The 20,358-nt window shown below is 38.5% G+C and overlaps 1 pseudogene; it reads left to right on the plus strand.

The window, feature by feature from the left end:
* The window catches only part of LOC114219775 (uncharacterized), a 35,628-nt pseudogene extending 30,845 nt beyond the window's left edge, over positions 1-4,783 (plus strand).
* The last annotated feature ends 15,575 nt before the right edge of the window (positions 4,784-20,358 follow it).

Here is a 20,358-nt window from a genome sequence, read left to right on the forward strand (position 1 = left end):
CTAGAGGGGAAGGGTGGGGGGATGCGTTATCCCGGTGATGGGTATTAAGGAGGACATGCACTGTATGGAACACTGGGTGTTATACGCAAACAATGAATCATGGAACACTACATCAAAAACTAATGATGTAATGTAAGGTGATTAACATAACATAAAAATAAAAAAAAAAGAAAGAAAATGGTGGGCTTCATATGGTAAGTGTAAACAAGCCAAACGCCCATCAACAGATGAGTGCAAAAGTAAATTACATTTATTTGATGGAGTGTTACACATCAGAGATAATGTACTAACTTATAAACTATAGCAAAATCATGGGGGAATCTTGCACACAATATTGAACAAAAGAGCAAAACAAAAATGATTATAGGAAGCTATAGGATTCAATTTTTATAAAGCAGCTGGTAAAGTTAAATTGTATATTTTTAGGGACGTATGCAGAGTCTCCAAACTCTAAAGAAAAGTCAGGAAGGTACTGATGTGAATTTTACAAGTGATATGATGTGTAAGCATGAAGAAAGTCTTGCTCCAGAAACAATATGTGGGTCTTCCCTGATGTGGTCCTGCTCTGCTCTTGGATGTGGATGGTGACTCCAAAGGTGTTCATTCTATGTCATATTTTAAACTGCACAGAAGAATTTTGTGGTTTCAGAGTTTGACGGTTACAAGATAAACAATGGGAGATAATACTTGCTACGAATATCTGTCACAGAGGGTTTGCCTCAATAAATAAAGAATCCAGATCTTACATGTCTCGTCAGTATGGCTGCCCATGACAGTGAACTCAGGCAGTCCATTTCTCCCCCTTTTTTTCCTTCAAAGCACTCATTTCCTAATACACCGTATATCAAGTATGTATTATGTTTTGTTTACTGTCTGCCTGTTTCTACTGGAGCAATTGCTTTCCAAGAAGGGTTTTTTTTTTACTGTTTTGCTCACTGGCTCATCTCCTGGTATGTAATTTGGCATTCAAATAGACTTACGTTATTTAATTTCTAAGAATTGTGAATATAAAGTCAGACAATTCATTAGAAAGAAAGGACAAACAGGGTGTAAAAATGGCTAATAAACATGAAAAATACGTAACATTAATGGCAGTCTCAGGAATACAAATTCAGACCACAGTACAATGATTTTGGACTCATTCCATTAGTACCAGGAATAATTAAGAGATAATGCAAGAGAAATGTCCACAAGGCAGGCAGTGGTGTAAATTGGCACAATTACTGGGAAAAGTTTTAGCGTATTCATAAAGTTGAGCATGCACATTCCCTGTGACAGCTATCCATTCCAGGTTTATTCTCTGGAAAGACTTGAGTATGTTCAGCAGAAGACATGAATCAGACTTTCCATGGCATCAAGGCTTTTAAAAAAGTACAAACCTAGAAATAACTTCCATATTTATTTATGAAAAAACTTAAAGGTATCTTCAGACAGTGGACAATTATATAGCTGTAATGTGGTTGGATCTAAGAAACCTAGCGTGAAGAAGCACATTCCAAAAATCTACATAAAGGAAGATATTGTATTAATAATACTTGGACACAGTAAAAACTAAATGTGTGTGTATGTGCGTGTGTGTGTGTTCTACCAAGAATATTCTTTCTTACTTTTCCTAGTCTGGAATGTAATATATGATATTTTGTAATTACATTGAGATTGACACTAATGCTTTTTAGGGGAAAGGTATTCCATATTGAATGCAAATGCCCTAGTCAGATTTCTGTGACTTGTGAGTTAACCGGTATACATTGGCAGTATGTCTGAGCTGATGTGTCACAGAGAGGCCTAGGTAGCTCCAGGCACACTGTATTTCAAGGACCCTTCTCTGTATCCTGGAGGGGTGCAAGGAAAATTAGAGAATCTGTGTTCTATTTTAGATAAAAGAAAGCAAAACTGCACAAAATATATTTCATAGCATTTAAAATACCATCAGTTAAAAGATAAAATAGATCTGGCTAGGAAAGAGAAAATGGATGTGATGTCATCAATTTTAAAATGCACTGTGATTGCAGTGATAGTAATTTACTTGAAAAAATTGTGTCCCCATATATGTAACTGCTCTTCATGTATCCATTGTTCATGTGAATGGAATAGGCTTAATTGCTTTCAGATTCAAAGTAAATGGTGCTTAAATTCATGGAGAGATATAAGAAGGCATTTTTTTTTAACTTGAGGAAATAGTCTTGCCCTGAAGATTATGTAGAATTTGAGCTAAAAAAAGAAATAATATAGGGCAAGATTTTTTTGGAATGACTCATTTAAGGGGTGTCAAATAGTCTAGCCAGACTACACCCCAAAAATATGTGGACTTCTGTAATGCTAGCTTGAACAGCTAATGTTCCTGAATTGGTGTAAAACATTGTTTTCCAGATGACTCTTATCTGATGGAACCTGGGGCAGTGGTTTTAGGGACCATGTTAAATTTCCAGCATAGGCCTGAAATTGTTGCTGGAATGTGGGTAGCCACTGCGTAATAGCAGTTAAGCATACCAAAGATAAAAGCAAAGGCTTTTATGTTAAATGAATATAAGAAATATCTAAAGTTTCTAGAAGCAGGATGAAACATAGTCCTTAAGGTTCTAGAAGCCAGTAGAAACTATGTACATTGACCCGTAGATGGAATGCTGACTTATGGATTACTTGGGGATGGATTTGTTGCGAGAGAGTAAGCATGATAGAAAACTTATAATGTGATGGTCAGGAGAGTATCGTTATTGAACAATCCTGATACAATATACCAAGGCCCCAGAGCTAACATAGAGCAGGGAACTCAGCCAAGACTGAGAGATGGCTCTTCTCGTTAGTGCATTTCATTTCCTGTGAATAACAACCAGGAGAGTTTGAGTTTGAGGTATAGGCCTGTTTTTTCAATTGGAAGGAAATTGTGCTATTATAAATGCATTTGGTGTTGATGTGTAAACTAGGGGGGAAAAGGAAAGAAAGAAAGCTTCAAATAGAAACATGGAGACTAATGAGTTTCCTGTGCCGTAGTCTGTATTTGGCGGTGTAAGAACATAGACCTGGATATTCATCCCTGATCCTACCCTCTCATGTATACCTTGAAAGCCTTACTCACAGACAGTCCTGTCCATACTTCCCGTAATCTTTGTTGAATTTATCTTATTCTTAGATGTTTCCAGTTCCCGAACTCATTATACCTTTCCTGTACTTCCTTTCTATGTAATTTTGAAAAATCACATTTTTTAAATGTCATATGTACATATGTATTCATTGCCGGTTTGTTTTCTTTTTTTTTCCACTCCAGCAATTTCTTTTCAAATGAAAACAATATAGGGGATATATCCTTCAAATTAATCAATCTTGTGTGATAGGACTAGAACCAAAGAGTCAAAATACATAACAGACCATACATATATGGGCTCCTTCCCATAAGAAATGGATCTTAAGATTCATAAGATATTTTTAATTTTCTCATTTTTAGAAGATTGCCAACATGATAACCTTGTAGAGAAGAACCAAGAAATCAGACAGACATTTATGGCAAGTTTCATTTGCTCATTTTCAGAGAACTGACACAGGAGGGCAAAGTTTCAACCAGGAGTCACACTTAAGAGTAAACCAGGGAAATCATGCAGACGTGACACCCTTTGAATGTGGACAAAACTTCAGCCATAAATCAACTCACACAGCAGAGAAATTCTGTGATCATAATATATGCAGGGGAACCCTCAGCCACCAGTCAGCCTGCAGTGTATGTCAGAGGACTCACACAAGGTTGAAACCCTATGACTATAGTGAATGTGGAATATCCTTTCGTAAAAAATTGTTCCTCCTTATTCACCAGAGAATTCACACAGGGGCGAAACCTTACAAATGTAACGAATGTGGGAAGGATTTCAGCCACAAGTCAGGCCTACGGAAACATGAGATAACTCACACAAGGGAGAGACCTTATGAGTGTGTTGAATGTGGGAAAACTTTCAGCTGCAGGTTAGGCCTGAGAGTACATCAGAGAACTCATACAGGGGAGAAACCCTATGAATGTAGTGAATGTGGAAAAACATTTGTCCAGCAGTCAGCTCTCAAAACACATCAGACCATTCACAAAGGGGAAAAGCCTGATGAATGTAATGAATATGGGAAAACCTTTGCCCAGAATTCAACCCTCAAAAAACACCAGACAATTTACACAAGGGAGAAGTCCTATGACTGTAAGGAATGTGGAAAAGCCTTCAACCAGAAGTCAAGCCTAGGAATGCACCAGAGAACTCACACAGGGGAGAAGCCATACAAATGTAATGAATGTGGAAAGGCTTTCACTGCAAAGTCAGGCCTAAGAGTACATCAAAGGATTCACACAGGAGAGAAACCCTAGGAGTGTAATGAATGTGCGAAAGCTTTTAGCAAGAAATCTAGCTTAAGGTTACACCAGAGAACTCACACAGTGGGGGGAAAAACCCTATGAATGTAATGAGTGTGGCAGAGACTTCACCTATAAATCAATCCTCAGAGGACATCAGGAAACTCATAAAAGGGAAAAACTCTCTAAATATGACAAATGTGAGAAAGCTTTTAGTGAGAAATCTGTCTTAAGGTTACTACAGAGAACTCATACAGGAGTTCTGTGAATGTAATGAGCATGGCAGAGCCTTCACCTATGGATGAGTCCTCAGAGGACATCAGGAAACTCATAAAGGGGAAGATCTGTATTAATGGGATAAATGTGGGAAAGCTCTAAGTCATAAATCAGGCTTAAGAAACCCTCAGGAGATTCACACAGTGAAAGGAACCCTATGAGTGTAAAGAATGTGGAAAAACTTAGATCTTGAAGTCAAACCTCAGAGATCACACACAGGAAAGCCTTATGTGAACATACTGAGCAAAGGAAATCATTGATTGCAAATCCAATACACAAGAGAACTATAGCTGTTCTGTGTTACAGACTTCAGACTGTTTTCCTGTAAGTTTTCCAGGGCCGGCCATTTGCATGAATATTTGCCCAGTTTGGCCTGCCCCTGCCCACGCCTGGCCCCACAAAACCTCTGCCATGTGTTTGCTAATACAAGAATGCTTTTTGAGACCTTCCAGAGAGTATGTGTAAACAACAGCCCACCCTGGATCCTAGAACCCCGATAGAGAACCAGGAGTTCAGTGGGTCCATGCAAACCTGTAGTCCCAGGTTGGAATCCTGACTTAGCTACCTCCTGGGCCAGTGATCTCCTCTCCCTGAGTCTCCGTTCCCTCATTTGTGAAGTGTAACAGCAGCTCCCACCTTGCGTGGTTGTGGTAAGGATTAAGGTGCATGGTGGAAACAAAGCAATGTCAGTTCCCTTCTGTGTTCAGATAATGCACACCTCCCAAGAGATGCTTACGGATAAAATTAGGGGAAAGAAGAGGCAGGAGTGTGGAGATGACAGGAACTCGAAGGGAAAGGGAGAGATCTGAAGGAGGGATGGCATCCAAGCGAGAGGAATCCTTGCAGTGCTCTGAGCTTGTGGCTCCACTCCTTGGCCCTTTTCCAGGACAGTCCAGATATCGCCCCCTGGTGTTCACAGATACAGGCTCCGGGCCACAGCAACCATCTTGAGATGTGTGTGGACTGGAAATGGGAGCAAATGGGAGTTCTGTTGCCAGAGCACATTTGGGGACACTAAGGATTTGGGTGAAGTCTGGGTTTCTCAACCAAGCCTTCCTTGCAGTTTTTTTTATAATCTTTAACATATGTAAAGGCTAACTACATTATTTGATTTTTTACTTAAAGCAACTCATAGTTTGATTTACAAATGCATTTCTTTTTTTAAAAAAAGTTTATGTTAGTAACACTAAATGAAACCAGTTTATAACTTGCCATCTATAGAAACTAATTGAAAAAAAAGTACAAAAACAGAACAGCAATTTAAAACTTGTAAATGTGTGATCTAATCCGTTTTTTTTTTTGTTATGTTAGTCACCATACAGTACTTCATTGGTTTTTGATGTAGTGTCCTGTGATTAATTATTTATGTATAACACCCAGTGCTCATTTAAAATCATCTCTGACATGAGAAAAATGACATGAAGGAACCTCCTAGGTGTAGGAAAGACTATCAGCTCTTGGGGTCTTTCAGTCACTAAAATATCTCACTGTCTCAAGGTTCAAAGGGCTGACGTGGCCTAAGCTAATTTCCATAAGGTGGAAGGAAGGATGCAGCTCAAACCAGTTGTGGTGGAGGCACAAAAAATTGAAGTGTACAGTTTCTAGATTACAGGGATGATCACAAAGAACTATTGCAGATCAGCACTCATTCACCTATCAAAGCGAGTGATTTTCCCATGTTTAGAAGTGGAGTTTGGGATACCTAGTTTGTTTGGAATGGCCTCAGCACCATTTCAGAAAGTTCCCAGTCTGAGGAAAACATGCTCATGGTTGGTTTTAGGGCCCCAAATATGGCACCTGGCCCTGGGGCCCCCTGCCATGTTATGGACAAATCAAGTTCTGAGGAAGAAGAAAAGGTGTAATTCTTTCACAGTCTCATCCTTTCCATTCCCAGCACCAGAGTTGCAGTTCAGACTCTTTTTTCTAAGACACTGAAATGTTGTACATGAAGAGATAATGTGGGAAACATGCCACGTTGTGGAGTATAATGGAATGTGTATCTATGAACCCACCACCTAACAGGAGTAACAGTATGGGTCATGACGGTGTATCCACTGGTATACTTTCCCTACTGACTATTCCAAATGGTGTGCACTCGTGTGTGTGTGTGTGTGTGTGCATGTGCATGTATGTGTGTCAGTGATTTGCCTTTTAAAAAATAGCATGAATTATGAATCTGTAAACAGTAATTGGTTCTGCTGATTTCAAGATTAATTAGAATGGCCATATATCCTGCTTTTTTTGATTCAATGTTACGTACCTAACATTCATACATATCGATTTATATGGTTGTACTTCATTCAGTTTCATTTATGTATAGTTTGATAAAAGAATGTATTATTCATGGTTTTGCCCAGGTATTTTGGAATAGAGAAACATGTTTCTACATTCTAACTTCTTGAAGGAACAGAAAAAAGAAATGGAAAGGTTGGGTTGCAGGCTTATGCCAGGATGTTGATAGGAAACTTTCTGACTCAGTTTACCTGGGTTGCAGGATCTCAGCTGAAACTGTCCCATAGTCTAAAAGATGGTGTACAGGGCGCCTGGGTGGCTCAGATGGTTAAGCGTCTGCCTTCGGCTCAGGTCATGATCCCAGGGTCCTGGGATCGGGTCCCGCATCGGGCTCCCTGCTCCTTGGGAGCCTGCTTCTCCCTCTGCCTCTCTCTCTCTCTGTCTCTGTCTCTCGTGAATAAATAAATAAAATCTTAAAAAAAAAAATAAAAGATGGTGTACAGTTACCAAGCAAGACTTGCAAAGAAGTGTCCAAAAGCTACTCTGACTGATAAGTTCAGAAAACATGATTGGGTAGTTATGAAGTGTTTTCTTCTTGACATTTGTTGGTAACTTTTTAAAATTTTTACTAAGGTAAAAGTATGCATAACATAAAATTTACCATTTTAATTATTTTTGAAGTATCTTTTCAGTGGCATTCAATACATTCACAGTGTTATGCAACCATTTACCACCATTCATCTCCAGAACTTTCTTCATCTTCCCAAATTGAAATTCCATATCCATTAAACACTAACTCCCCAATCTATCCTACTTCCAGCACCTGGCAAACACCAATTTGCTTTCTGTCTTTACCAATTTGACTACGGTATGTACATCATATACATGGAATCATGCAGTATTTGTCCCCTTGTGACTGACTTATTTTACTTAGCAGAATGTCTTCAGGGTTCATCACTGTAAGAATTTCCTTCATTTTTTAAGCTGAATAATATCCCATTGTGTGTATATACCAGATTTTGTTTATCCATTTATCTGTCCGTGGGGACTTGGATTGCATCTACCATTTGAATATTGTGGATATTGCTGCTGTTAACATGGATGTACGAATAATTCTTCAAGATCTGCTTTCAGTTCTTTTGAGTACATACCCGGAGGTAGAATTTCTGCATCATACGGTAATTCAATTTTTAGTGTATTGAGGAACCATTACACCATTTTCCATAGCATCTGCATAGCATTTTACATTCCCACTAGCAGTACACAAGGGTTTTGATTTTTTTCAGTCTCCCTGATGTTATTTTCTGTTACTCTGATAATAGCTATACTAATCCTAATGATCAGTGATATTGAACATCTTTTCTTGTCCTTATTGACATTTGACTATCTTCTTTGGAGGACTGTGTATTGAAGTTTTTTACCCATTTTTAAATCAGGTGGTTTGTTTTATTGTTGTTAAATTGTAGAAGTTCTTTATATATTCAGGACATTACTCTCCTGATGGATATATGGTTTCCAGATATTTCCCCAGTTTTGTGGCTTGCCTGTCTATTCATTCTGTCGATAGAATCTTTCACATATTTCAGTTTATTTTTTTTCTTTTGTTATCTGTGCTTTTGGCGTATTCAATAAATCATTGCCAAATCTAATGTCATGAAGCCTTTGCCCTATGTTTTCTTCAAAGAGTTTTAAAGTTTTAGCTCTTATGTATAGATCTTTGATCAATTAATTTTTTAAATATGGTGTAAAGTTAGGGTCCAACTTCATTCTTCTGCATGTGGATATCCAGTTTTCTCAACAGTATTTGTTGAAAAGACTGTCCTCTCCCCACTGAATGCTCTTGGCACCCTTGTCAACAATCATTTCACCTTACACGTTGAGGCTTTATTTCTGGTTTACTCCATTGATCTATATATCTGTCATTTTGCCATTACCACACTATTTTGAATACTGTGGCTTTGAGTAACAAATACGAAATCTGTAGATTGCTTTAGGTAGTTTAGATCTTAGCAGTATTAATTCTTGTAATCCATGAACATAGAAACTTTTCTCATTTATTTGTGTCTTCAGTTCCTTTCATCAAAGTCTAATAGTTTTCATCGTACAGATGTTTTATCATCGAGGTTAAATTTTGTCCTCTTTTCTTGGTTTTGATGCTATTGTAAATAGCACTGTGTTCTTAATTCTCTTTCTGGTAGTTAATTGATATCTGTAGAAATACAGGTGCTACTTCCATGTTGATTTTGTGTTCTGCAACTGTACTAAATCCATTTATTCATTTTAACAGGTTTTTGGTGAATTTTTTGTAGGGTTTTATATTTAAGATCACATAATCTGCAGACAGTTTACTTCTTCCTTTTGGATTTGGACGGCTTTTATTTCTTTTACCTGCCTTAATGCTTTGGGTAAGACTTCCAGTACTATGTTGAATAGAATACTATGTTGAATAGACAAGCACCCTTGTCTTGTACCTCATCGTAGAGGAAAATCATTCAGCTTTTCACCATCAAGTATGATGTTAGTTGTGGGCTTGCCAAATATGGCCTTTATTAAGTTGAGTTACTTTCCTTCTGTATCTGCTTTATTGAGCCATTTGTCATGAAAGGATGTTGAATTTTGCCAAATGCTTTTTCTGCCTCTATTGAGATGATTGTATGCTTTATCTTTCATTCTATTAATGTACTATATTGCATCTATTGATTTGCATGTGTTGAACCACCCTTACATCCCAGGGATAAATTCCCCCTTGATCATGGTATATGTTGTTTTACTATGCCTTGGAATTCAGTTTGCTAGTATTTTGTTGAGGGTTTTTACATCTGTGTTTATCATGGATATTGGCCTATAATTTTCTTTTCTGGTACCGTCCTTTATTATTTCTTCTTTGACCCATGGTTTGTTCATGAGTGTGTTCAATTTCCATATATATGTGACTTTCCATTTCTAACTTTTGGTTTTGGTATGAAGGTAATGCTCACCTCATAAATTGAGTTTGGGAGTCTTCCCTTATCTTCAGATTTTGGAAGAGTTTGTGAACAGCTAGCATTCTTTTTTCTTTAAATGTTTGTTAGAATGCACTGGTGAAGCCGTCTAGTCTTATATTTTTCTTTGTTGGGAGGATTTTGATTATTGCGTCAATCTCACTCATATTGGCCTACTAAGATTTTCTTTCTCATAACTCAGTCTTGTCGGATTGTATGATTCTAGGACTTTACCCATTTCTTCTACGTTATCGAATTTGTTGGTTATTAATTGCTAATAGTTGTCTCCTATGATTCTTTTTGTTGCTGTGGTATTGTAATGTGCCCTCTTTCTTTTATAATTTTGTTTATATGAGTCCTTGTTTTTTCTTGGTTAGTCTAGCTAAATAATTGTCAGTTTTATCTTTTTAAAATAAGCTCAGTTTTATTGACCTTTTTATTTTATTTTTTTAAATTTTTTTTATTGTTACATTAATCACCATACATTACATCATTAGTTTTGAATGTAGTGTTCTATGATTCATTCTTTGTGCATAACACCCAGTGCTTCACGCAGAATGTGCCCTCTTTAATACCCATCACCAGGCTAACCCATCACCCCACCCCCCTCCCCTCTAGAAACCTCAGTTTGTTTTTGAGAGTCTATCATCTCTCATGCTTGGTGTCCCCCTCCGATTTCCCACCTTCGTTCTTCCCCTCCTGCTATCTACTTTTTTCTTTTTTTTCTTAACATATATTGCATTATTTGTTTCAGAAGGACAGATCTGTGATTCAACAGTCTTGCACAATTCACAGCACTCGCCATAGCACATACCCTCCCCAATGTCTATCACCCAGCCACCCCATCCCTCCCACCCCCCACCACTCCAGCAACCCTCAGTTTGTTTCCTGAGATTAAGAATTTCTCATATCAGTGAGGTCATATGATACATGTCTTTCTCTGATTGACTTATTTCCCTCAGCATAACACCCTCCAGTTCCATCCACGTCGTTGCAAATGGCAAGATCTCATTCCTTTTGATGGCTGCATAATAGTCCATTGTGTATATATACCACCTCTTCTTTAACCATTCATCTGTCGATGGACATCTTGGCTCTTTCCACAGTTTGGCTATTGTGAACATTGCTGCTATAAACTTCGGGGTGCACATACCACTTCGGATCCCGACATTTGTATCTTTGGGGTAAATACCCAGTAGTGCAATTGCTGGATCGTATGGTAGCTCTATTTTCAACTGTTGGAGGAACCTCCATACTGTTTTCCAGAGTGGTTGCACCAGCTTGCATTCCCACCAACAGTGTAGGAGGGTTCCCCTTTCTCCACATCCCCACCAACATCTGTCGTTTCCTGACTTGTTAATTTCAGCCATTCTGACTGGTGTGAGGTGGTATCTCATGGAGGTTTTGATTTGGATTTCCCTGATGCCGAGCGATGTTGAGCACTTTTTCATGTGTCTGTTGGCCATTTGGATGTCTTCTTTGGAAAAATGTCTGTTCATGTTTTCTGCCCATTTCTTGATGGGATTATTTGTTCTTTGGGTGTTGAGTTTGATAAGTTCTTTATAAATTTTGGATCCTAGCCCTTTATCTGATAGGTCATTTGCAAATATTTTCTCCCATTCTGTCGGTTGTCTTTTGGTTTTGTGGACTGTTTCTTTTGCTATGCAAAAGCTTTTGATCTTGATGAAATCCCAAAAATTCACATTTTTGCCCTTGCTTCTCTTGCCTTTGGTGAAGTTTCTAGAAAGAAGTTCCTGCGGCTGAGGTCAAAGAGGTTGCTGCCTGTGTTCTCCTTTAGGATTTTGATGGACTCCTGTCTCACATTTAGGTCTTTCAACCATTTGGAGTCTAGTTTTGTCTGTGGTGTAAGGAAATGGTCCAGTTTCATTCTTCTGCATGTGGCTGTCCAATTTTCCCAACACCATTTGTTGAAGAGACCATTCTTTCCTGCTTTGTCAAAGATAACTTGACCATAGAGTTGAGGGTCCATTTCTGGGCTCTCTATTCTGTTCCAATGATCTATGAGTCTGTTTTTGTGCCAGTACCATACTGTCTTGATGATGACAGCTTTGTAATAGAGCTGGAAGTCGATGCCGCCAGCTTTGCTTTTCTTTTTCAACGTTCCTCTGGCTATTCGGGGTCTCTTCTGGTTCCATACAAATTTTAGGATTATTTCTTCCATATTTTTGAAAAAAGTGGATGGTATTTTGATGGGGATTGCATTGAACGTGTAGATTGCTCTAGGTAGCATTGACATCTTCACAATGTTTGTTCTTCCAATCCATGAGCATGGAACGTTTTTCCATTTCTTTGTGTCTTCTTCAATTTCTTTCATGAGTATTTTATAGTTTTCTGAGTACAGATCCTTTGCCTCTTTGGTTAAATTTATTCCTAGGTATCTTATGGTTTTGGATGCAATTGTAAATGGGATCGACTCCTTGATTTGTCTCTCTTCTGTCTTGTTGGTGTATAGGAATGCTACTGATTTCTGTGCATTAATTTTATATCCTGCCACTTGACTGAATTCCTGTATGAGTTCTAGCAGTTTTGGGGTGGAGTCTTTTGGGTTTTCACATACAATATCACATCATCTGCAAAGAGTGAGAGTTTGACTCCCTCTTTGCCGATTTGGATGCCTTTGATTTCTTTTTGTTGTCTGATTGCTGTGGCTAGGACTTCTAATACTATGTTGAAGAGCAGTAGTGAGAGTAGACATCCCTGCCGGGTTCCTGACCTTAGGGGAAAAGCTCTCAGCTTTTCCCCATTGAGAATGATATTGGCTGGAGGTTTTTCATAGATGGCTTTTATGATACTGAGGTAGGTACCCTCTATCCCTATACTCTGAAGAGTTTTGATCAAGAAAGGATGCTGTACTTTGTCAAATGCTTTTTCTGCATCTATTGAGAGGATCATAGGATTCTTGTTCTTTCTTTTGTTAATATATTGTGTCACGTTGATTGATTTGAGGATGTTGAACCAGCCTTGCAGCCCAGGGATAAATCCCACTTTGTCATGGTGAATAATCCTTTTAATGTACTGTTGGATCCTATTGGCTAGTATTTTGGTGAGAATTTTTGCATCCATGTTCATCAAGGATATTGGTCTGTAATTCTCCTTTTTGATGGGGTCTTTGTCTGGTTTTGGGATCAAGGTAATGCTGGCCTCATAAAATGAGTTTGGAAGTTCTCCTTCCATTTCTATATTTTGGAACAGTTTCAGGAGAATAGGAATTAATTCTTCTTTAAATGTCTGATAGAATTCCCCTGGGAAGCCATCTGGCCCTGGGCTTTTGTTTGTTGGGAGATTTTTGATGACTGCTTCAATTTCCTTCGTGTTATAGGTCTGTTCAGGTTTTCTATTTCTTCCTGGTTCAATTTTGGTAGTTGATACATGTCTAGGAATGCACCCATCTCTTCCAGGTTATCTAATTTGCTGGCATAGAGTTGCTCATAATATGTTCTTATAATTGTTTGTATTTCTTTGGTGTTGGTTGTGATCTCTCCTCTTTCATTCATGATTTTGTGGATTTGGGTCATTTCTCTTTTCTTTTTGATAAGTCTGGCCAGGGGTTTATCAATCTTGTGAATTCTTTCAAAGAACCAGCTCCTAGTTTCGTTGATCTGTTCTACTGTTCTTTTGGTTTCTAGTTCATTGATTTCTGCTCTGATCTTTATTATTTGTCTTCTCCTGCTAGGTTTAGGCTTTATTTGCTGTTCTTTCTCCAGCTCCTTTAGGTGTAGGGCTAGGTTGTGTATTTGAGACCTTTCTTGTTTCTTGAGAAAGGCTTGTATTGGTCTATACTTTCCTCTCAGGACTGCCTTTGCTGTATCCCAAAGGTTTTGAACAGTTGTATTTTCATTTTCATTGGTTTCCATGAATTTTTTTAATTCTTCTTTAATTTCCTGTTTGACCCATTCATTCTTTAGTAGGATGCTCTTTAGCCTCCATGTATTTGAGTTCTTTCCAACTTTCCTCTTGTGATTGAGTTCTAGTTTCAAAGCATTGTGGTCTGAAAATATGCAGCGAATGATCCCAACCTTTGGGACCGGTTGAGACCTGATTTGTGACCTAGGGTGTGATCAATTCTGGAGAATGTTCCATGGGCACTAGAGAAGAATGTGTATTCCGTTGCTCTGGGATGGAATGTTCTGAATATGTCTGTGAAGTCCATTTGGTCCAGTGTGTCATTGAAAGTCTTTATTTCCTTGTTGATCTTTTGCTTAGATGATCTGTCCATTTCAGGGAGGGGGGTGTTAAAGTCCCCCACTATTATTGTATTGTTGTCAATGTGTTTCTTCGCTTTTGTTATTAATTGCCTTATATAATTGGCTGCTCCCATGTTCGGGGCATAGATATTTACAATTGTTAGATCTTCTTGTTGGATAGACCCTTTAAGTAGGATATAGTGTCCTTCTTCATCTCTTATTACAGTCTTTGTTTTAAATCTAATTTGTCTGATATAAGGATTGCCACCCCAGCTTTCTTCTGGTGTCCATTAGCATGGTAAATGGTTTTCCAACCCCTCACTTTCAATGTGGGGGTGTCTTTGGGTCTAAAATGAGTCTCTTGCAGACAGCATATCAGTGGGTCTTGTTTTTTAATCCAATCTGATAGCCTGTGTCTTTTGATTGGGGCATTTAGCCCATTTACATTCAGGGTAACTATTGAAAGGTATGAATTTATGAATTTAGTGCCATTGTATTGCCTGTAAGGTGATTGTTACTGTATATTTTCTCTGTTCCTTTCTGATCTGTGCTGCTTTTAGGCTCTCTCTTTGCTTAGAGGACCCCTTTCAATATTTCTCGTAGGGCTGGTTTCGTGTTTGCAAATTCCTTTAGTTTTTGTTTGTCCTGGAAGCTTTTTATCTCTCCTTCAATTTTCAATGAGAGCCTAGGTGGATATAGTATTCTTGGCTGCATATTTTTCTCGTTTAGTGCTCTGAAGATATCATTCCAGTCCTTTCTGGCCTGCCAGGTCTCTGTGGATAGGTCTGTTGCCAATCTAATGTTTCTACCATTGTAGGTTACATATCTCTTCTCCCGAGCTGCTTTCAAGATTTTCTCTTTGTCTCTGAGACTCGTAAGTTTTACTATTAGATGTCAGGGTGTTGACCTATTGTTATTGATTTTGAGAGGGGTTCTCTGTGCCTCCTGGATTTTGATGCCTGTTTCCTTCCCCACATTAGGGAAGTTCTCTGCTATAATTTGCTCCAATATACCTTCTGCCCCTCTCTCTGTCTCTCTTCTTCTTCTAGGATCCCAATTATTCTAATGTTGTTTCGTCTTATCGTATCGCTTATCTCTCGAATTCTGCCCTCGTGATCCCGTAGTTGTTTCCTCTCTTTTTCTCAGCTTCTTTATTTTCCATCATTTCGTCTTCTATATTGCTGATTCTCTCTTCTGCCTCATTTATCCTAGCACTTAGTGCCCCCATTTTTTATTGCACTTCATTAATAACCTTTTTTATTTCGATCTGGTTAGATTTTTGTTCTTTTTTTTCTCCAGGAAGGGTTTCTCTAATAACTTCCATGCTTTTTCAAGCCCAGCTAGTATCTTTAAAATCATGATTCTGAACTCTAGGTCTGACATCATACTAATGTTCGTATTGAGTAGGTCCCTGGCAGACGGTACAACCTCTTTTTCTTTTTGCTGAGGTGATTTTTTTCGTCTTGTCATTTTGTCCAGAGGAGAATAGATGAATGAGAGAACAAAATGCTAACAGGTTAACAATGTCCCCAGCAAATATACTCTAAACAAATCAGAAAAGACCTGAAACCAGGGGAAAAGAAAGGGAAAGAAAGAAAAAAGAAAGAGAAAAAGAAAAAGATAAAAACAAACAAAAACATAACACACCAAAAAAAAAAACAGAATATGATCAAATATGATCAGGCTAGTGCATAGATCAGTGCCACACACTAGGTTTTGGGTGTATTTTGGTCTGTTAGAAGAAAGTGCCTCCTAAAATTTTAAAGAAAGACATATATGTACAAAATAAGGGTTGATACAATGAAGGGATGGAAGATGACTGTAAAGATGAAAATTATAAAAGATTTCATAAAAGGAATTGATGACATAAGTTGTTTGAAAAAAGAAAAGTTTAAAAAAAAGGAAAAAGAAACGGAGAGAATGTGATCAGGCAGGAGACTAGAACAAAGTCATACACTAGTGATTTAGGGTATATTTTGATCTGTTAGAAGAAACTGTATCTCAAAATTTTAAAGAGAGAAGAACTTATATATATGCACCAAAAATAAGGGTATCTACTATGAAGGGATAGAATATGACTCTAAAAATGAAAAATAAAAAATGTTTTTTTAAAAAAGGGATTGATAAGATGTTAGTTGAATATGGGAAAAAGAAAAATTCAAAAAAAAAAAACCAGTTAAAACAATTAACTTTGAAAAACTAATGAATCATGGTAAAAAAGCCATGAATTCTATGTGCAGTATTCCCCTAGCGCTGGACTTCTCCCGTTCTCTTTGTTCGGTAAACTTGGTCTTGACTGGCTGTTTGTGCTGATCTTCTGGGGGAGGGGCCTGTTGCCGTGGTTCCCAAATGTCTTTGCCGGAGGCAGAATTGTCCCGCCCTTGTCGGTCAGGGCTAAGCAAGCTGCTCGGGTTTGCTCTCGGGAGTTTTGTTCCCTGCAAGCTTTCCGTAGAGCTTTGGAGGATGAGCGTGAAAATGGTGGCCTCCCAATCTCCACCCGGAGGAGCTGAGAACTCAGGGCCCCGCTCCTCAGTGCGCCCCCAGAGAAAAGCAGTCACTCCCGTCTCCCCGGTCTCCGGCCGCACTCCGTGCTCACCCGGCCTGTGACCGAGCGTTTCTATCTCTGGCCCCCGACCCCGTGTGGAGTCCCCAAACCCAGCAGATCCCTGCGGTGCGCTCCCGCGCCGCTCCTCCCGGGGGAGGAAGGGGAGTCTCCCCGGCTCTGCCGCCTGTTGGGTCCCTGCTGGAGGAGCAGTGGCCCGACTGGGCCGCGGATCACAGTTTATGGCAACCCCGAGCTGAGAGCCCGCGCCTCGGCTCCGTCTCTGCAGCCGGCTTCCCCGCTCCGATCCCTGGGAGCTCTGCCGCACTCAGGCGCCCCCGGTCTTTCTGTGACCCCGGAGGGTCCTGAGACCACACTGTCCCGCGAGGGTTCCACCCCCCGCTTAGCCACTGGAGCGACGTCCCTCCGCGGAGCCAACTTCTAAAAGGTCCGATTTTGTGCTCCGCGGCTCTAGCACTTGCCAGAAGCGGCCAACGGAGGCCCCCTCCCCCGCCGTCTATCCTCCCGAATATCGCCTCGGATTCACTTCTCCGCACGTCCTACCTTCCAGTAAGTGGTCGCTTCTCTGTTCAGAGAGTTGTTGCTACTCTCTTCTTCGGTCTCCTGTTGAGTTCGTAGGTGTTCAGAATGGTTTGGTCCCTATTCAGCTGAATTCCTGAGACCAGACGAAATCCAGGTCTCCTACTCCTCCGCCGTCTTGCTCCGCTCACCTATTGACCCTTTCAAAAAAAATGTTTAAGACTTTATTTATTTGAGAAAGAGCACGAGCAGGGAAGGGGGGAACCAGGGGAGGCAGAGGGACAAGCAGACTCCCCACTGAGTGTGGAGCCCAACATGGGGCTTGATCCCAGGACCCCGGGATCAGGGCCTGAGCCAAAGGCAGATGCTTAACCAACTGAACCACCCAGGCGTCCCTAAAGTTTTTCTAGTCCCTGTTTGATATATTTCTGCTGATTTTTATTATTTACTGCTGCTAACTTTGGGCTTAGGTTTTTTTCTTCTTTTTCTAGTTCTTTGACCTATGAAGTTTAATTGTATATCTTTCCTTGTTTGTGATTTAGGCATTTATAAGTATAAACTCTTCCTTAGAATTCTATTTTCTTTATTATTTCTTCTTTGACCCATTGTTTAAAACTGTGTTCAATTTCCATATATTTGTGACTTTCCAGCATTCTTCCTATTCTTCATTTCTAGATTCATACCATTTTGGTTGGAAAAGAAAATTTTGTATGAATTCTTTTTAAAGTTGTTATTAACTTGTTTTGTAACTATCCTGGAGAGTGTTCTGTGTGCACTTGAGAAGAAGGTGTATTCTGCAACTATTGGATGGAATATTTCCTGTATATGTCTGTTAGGTCCATTTGCTCTGTAGTGTTATTCAGGTCCAGTGTATCATTTATTTTCTTTTCAGATGATCTGTCTTCTGATATAAGTATGATACAGAAATACACTACTATTATTATATTGCTGTCTATTTCTCCTTTCACTCTTGTTAATATTTGCTTTATATAATCAGATGCTCCTATGTTAAGCACATATATACTTACAATTGTTATATTCTCTTAATGAGTTGACCTTTTATCTTTATAAGAGTGGTTTACTTCTGGCCACATGGACTAGTGTGTCTCCTGTCTGGTCCCTCGTTTTACAGTTTCCCACTGGATCCCAAAACTACAAAGGCACTTTTGTACTTTGATGGCTGCCAAATTACTGTTAATGAGGGGTGATAGGCTAGAGGACTTCCTATTCTGCCATCTTACTGATGTGTGTCTTCATTTGGGAATTCTTCTGGTAGTAAATTTTGAGATAAGGTAGTGAGAGACTTCAGTTTTGTTCTTTTTTAAGATTGTTCTATCTTCAGGGTCTCAGGAGATCTGTACAAATTTTATAAGATTTTCTATTTCTTTTTTTTTTTAAGATTTTATTTATTTATTTGTGAGGGAGCGCACAAGCAGGGTAGAGGGGTAGAGGGAGAGGGAAAAGTAGACTCCCTGCTGAGCAGGGAGCCCAACACAGGCTGGATCCCAGGACTCTAAGATCGTGACCTGAGCCGTAGACAGACACTTAACTGACTGAGCCACCCAGGCACCCCTCTATTTCTCTTTTTTTTAAATTGCCTTTGGGATTTTGACAGGGACTGCATTAAATCTGTATATCTGCTTTGCGTAGTATGACATGTTAACAATTTTCAGTCTTCCATTCCATGAACACGGATGTTTTTATTTTCATTTGTATCTTCTTTAATTTCTTACAGCAACATTTTATAGTTTTCAGTGTACAAGTCTTTGAGCTCTTTAGTTAAATTTATTTCTTAGTGCTTTATTCTTTTAAATTCTATTGTAAATTAATTTTTTATTTTTATTTTCTGATTTTTCATTACTAATGCTTAGAAAGACAACTGATTTTTTGTTACTGATTTTTGTATCCTACAACTTCACTGAATTCATTAGTTCTAACAGATTGTGTGTGTTTGTGTGTGTGTGCGTGTAATCATAAGGGATTTTTACATTTAAGATCATGTCATCTGAACACTCTGAGATAATTTTGTTTCTTCCTTTCGAAATTGGCTGTTTTTTATTTCTTTTTCTTGCCTAATTGCTCTGGCTAGGACTTCTAATATTGTGTTGAATAAAAGTTGCATGAGCAGCCACCTTTGTTTTATTCCTGATCCTGGAGGAAAATCTTTTAGTCATTCCATGTCTAGAACAATGTTAGCTATGATTTTTCTTGGATAGCTTTTATTATTTTGAGATTCTTTCCTAAATTTTTTTTTCTTGAGGGGGTGTTGAATTTTGTCAAATGCTTTTTCTTCACCAAGTTAGACAATCATATTCTTTTCATTTTATTGTTTATGTTGTGTATTACATTGATTAATTTTCACATGCTGAATTATCCTTGTATTATGGGAATCAATTCCACTTGATCAGTGTACAATCCTTTTAATATACCATTGAATTCTGTTGGCTAGTGCTTTGTTGAGTAGTTTTACTTCAGTATTCCTAAGCGATATGGTGTATGGTTTTTCTTGTAGTGTCTTTTCCTATGTTTTATATCAGAGTCATGTTGGCGTCATAGAAAAACTTCACAGTTTTTCCATCTTCACTTCTTTGGAAAAGATTGAGAAGAATTGATGTCAAGTCTTCTTCAAATGATGGAATTGATAGAATTCATTAATGAATTTATCTGGTCCTGAGATTTTCTTTTTGGGTGGTTTTTGATTACTGATTTTCATGCACTCACTAGTATTAGATCAGTAAAAATTTTCTGTTTCTCCGTGTTTTAGTCTTGGGAGTTTATGTATTTCTAAGAATTTATTAATTTTATCTAGGTTCTCCAATTTGTTGGCATGTGATTGTTCATAGGGCTTTCTTATAATCCTTTTTATTTTTGCAAAATTAGCAGTAGTTTCCCATCTTTTATTTTTTATTTTAGTTATATGAGTATTTTCTTCTTTTTCTTATTTAATCTAAGGAACGGTTGTCAATTTTCTGGATCTTTGTAAAGAGCAAACTTTTGGTTTGGGTTGTGTTTTTTTCCTATTGTTTTTCTAAAAATATCTGTTTTGTTTATCTTGACTCTAATCATTATTGTTTTCTTCCTTCCAGGTTTGGATTTTTGTTCTTTTTCTTATTAAGGTTTAAGGTTAGGTTCTTGATCTGAGATCTTTTTTCTTTTTTAAATGTGTTTACAACTATTGATTTCTCTCAGCACTATGACATTTCTGCCAAGAAGCCTGTTGATAATCTTACTGAGGATCCCTTGCATTTGATGAGCTGCTTG

This window comes from Eumetopias jubatus, unplaced genomic scaffold (assembly GCF_037043125.1).
Source record: "Eumetopias jubatus isolate StellerSeaLion01/CBP00866 unplaced genomic scaffold, mEumJub1_p1.0 scaffold_15, whole genome shotgun sequence".
In the NCBI taxonomy this organism is placed as follows: domain Eukaryota; kingdom Metazoa; phylum Chordata; class Mammalia; order Carnivora; family Otariidae; genus Eumetopias; species Eumetopias jubatus.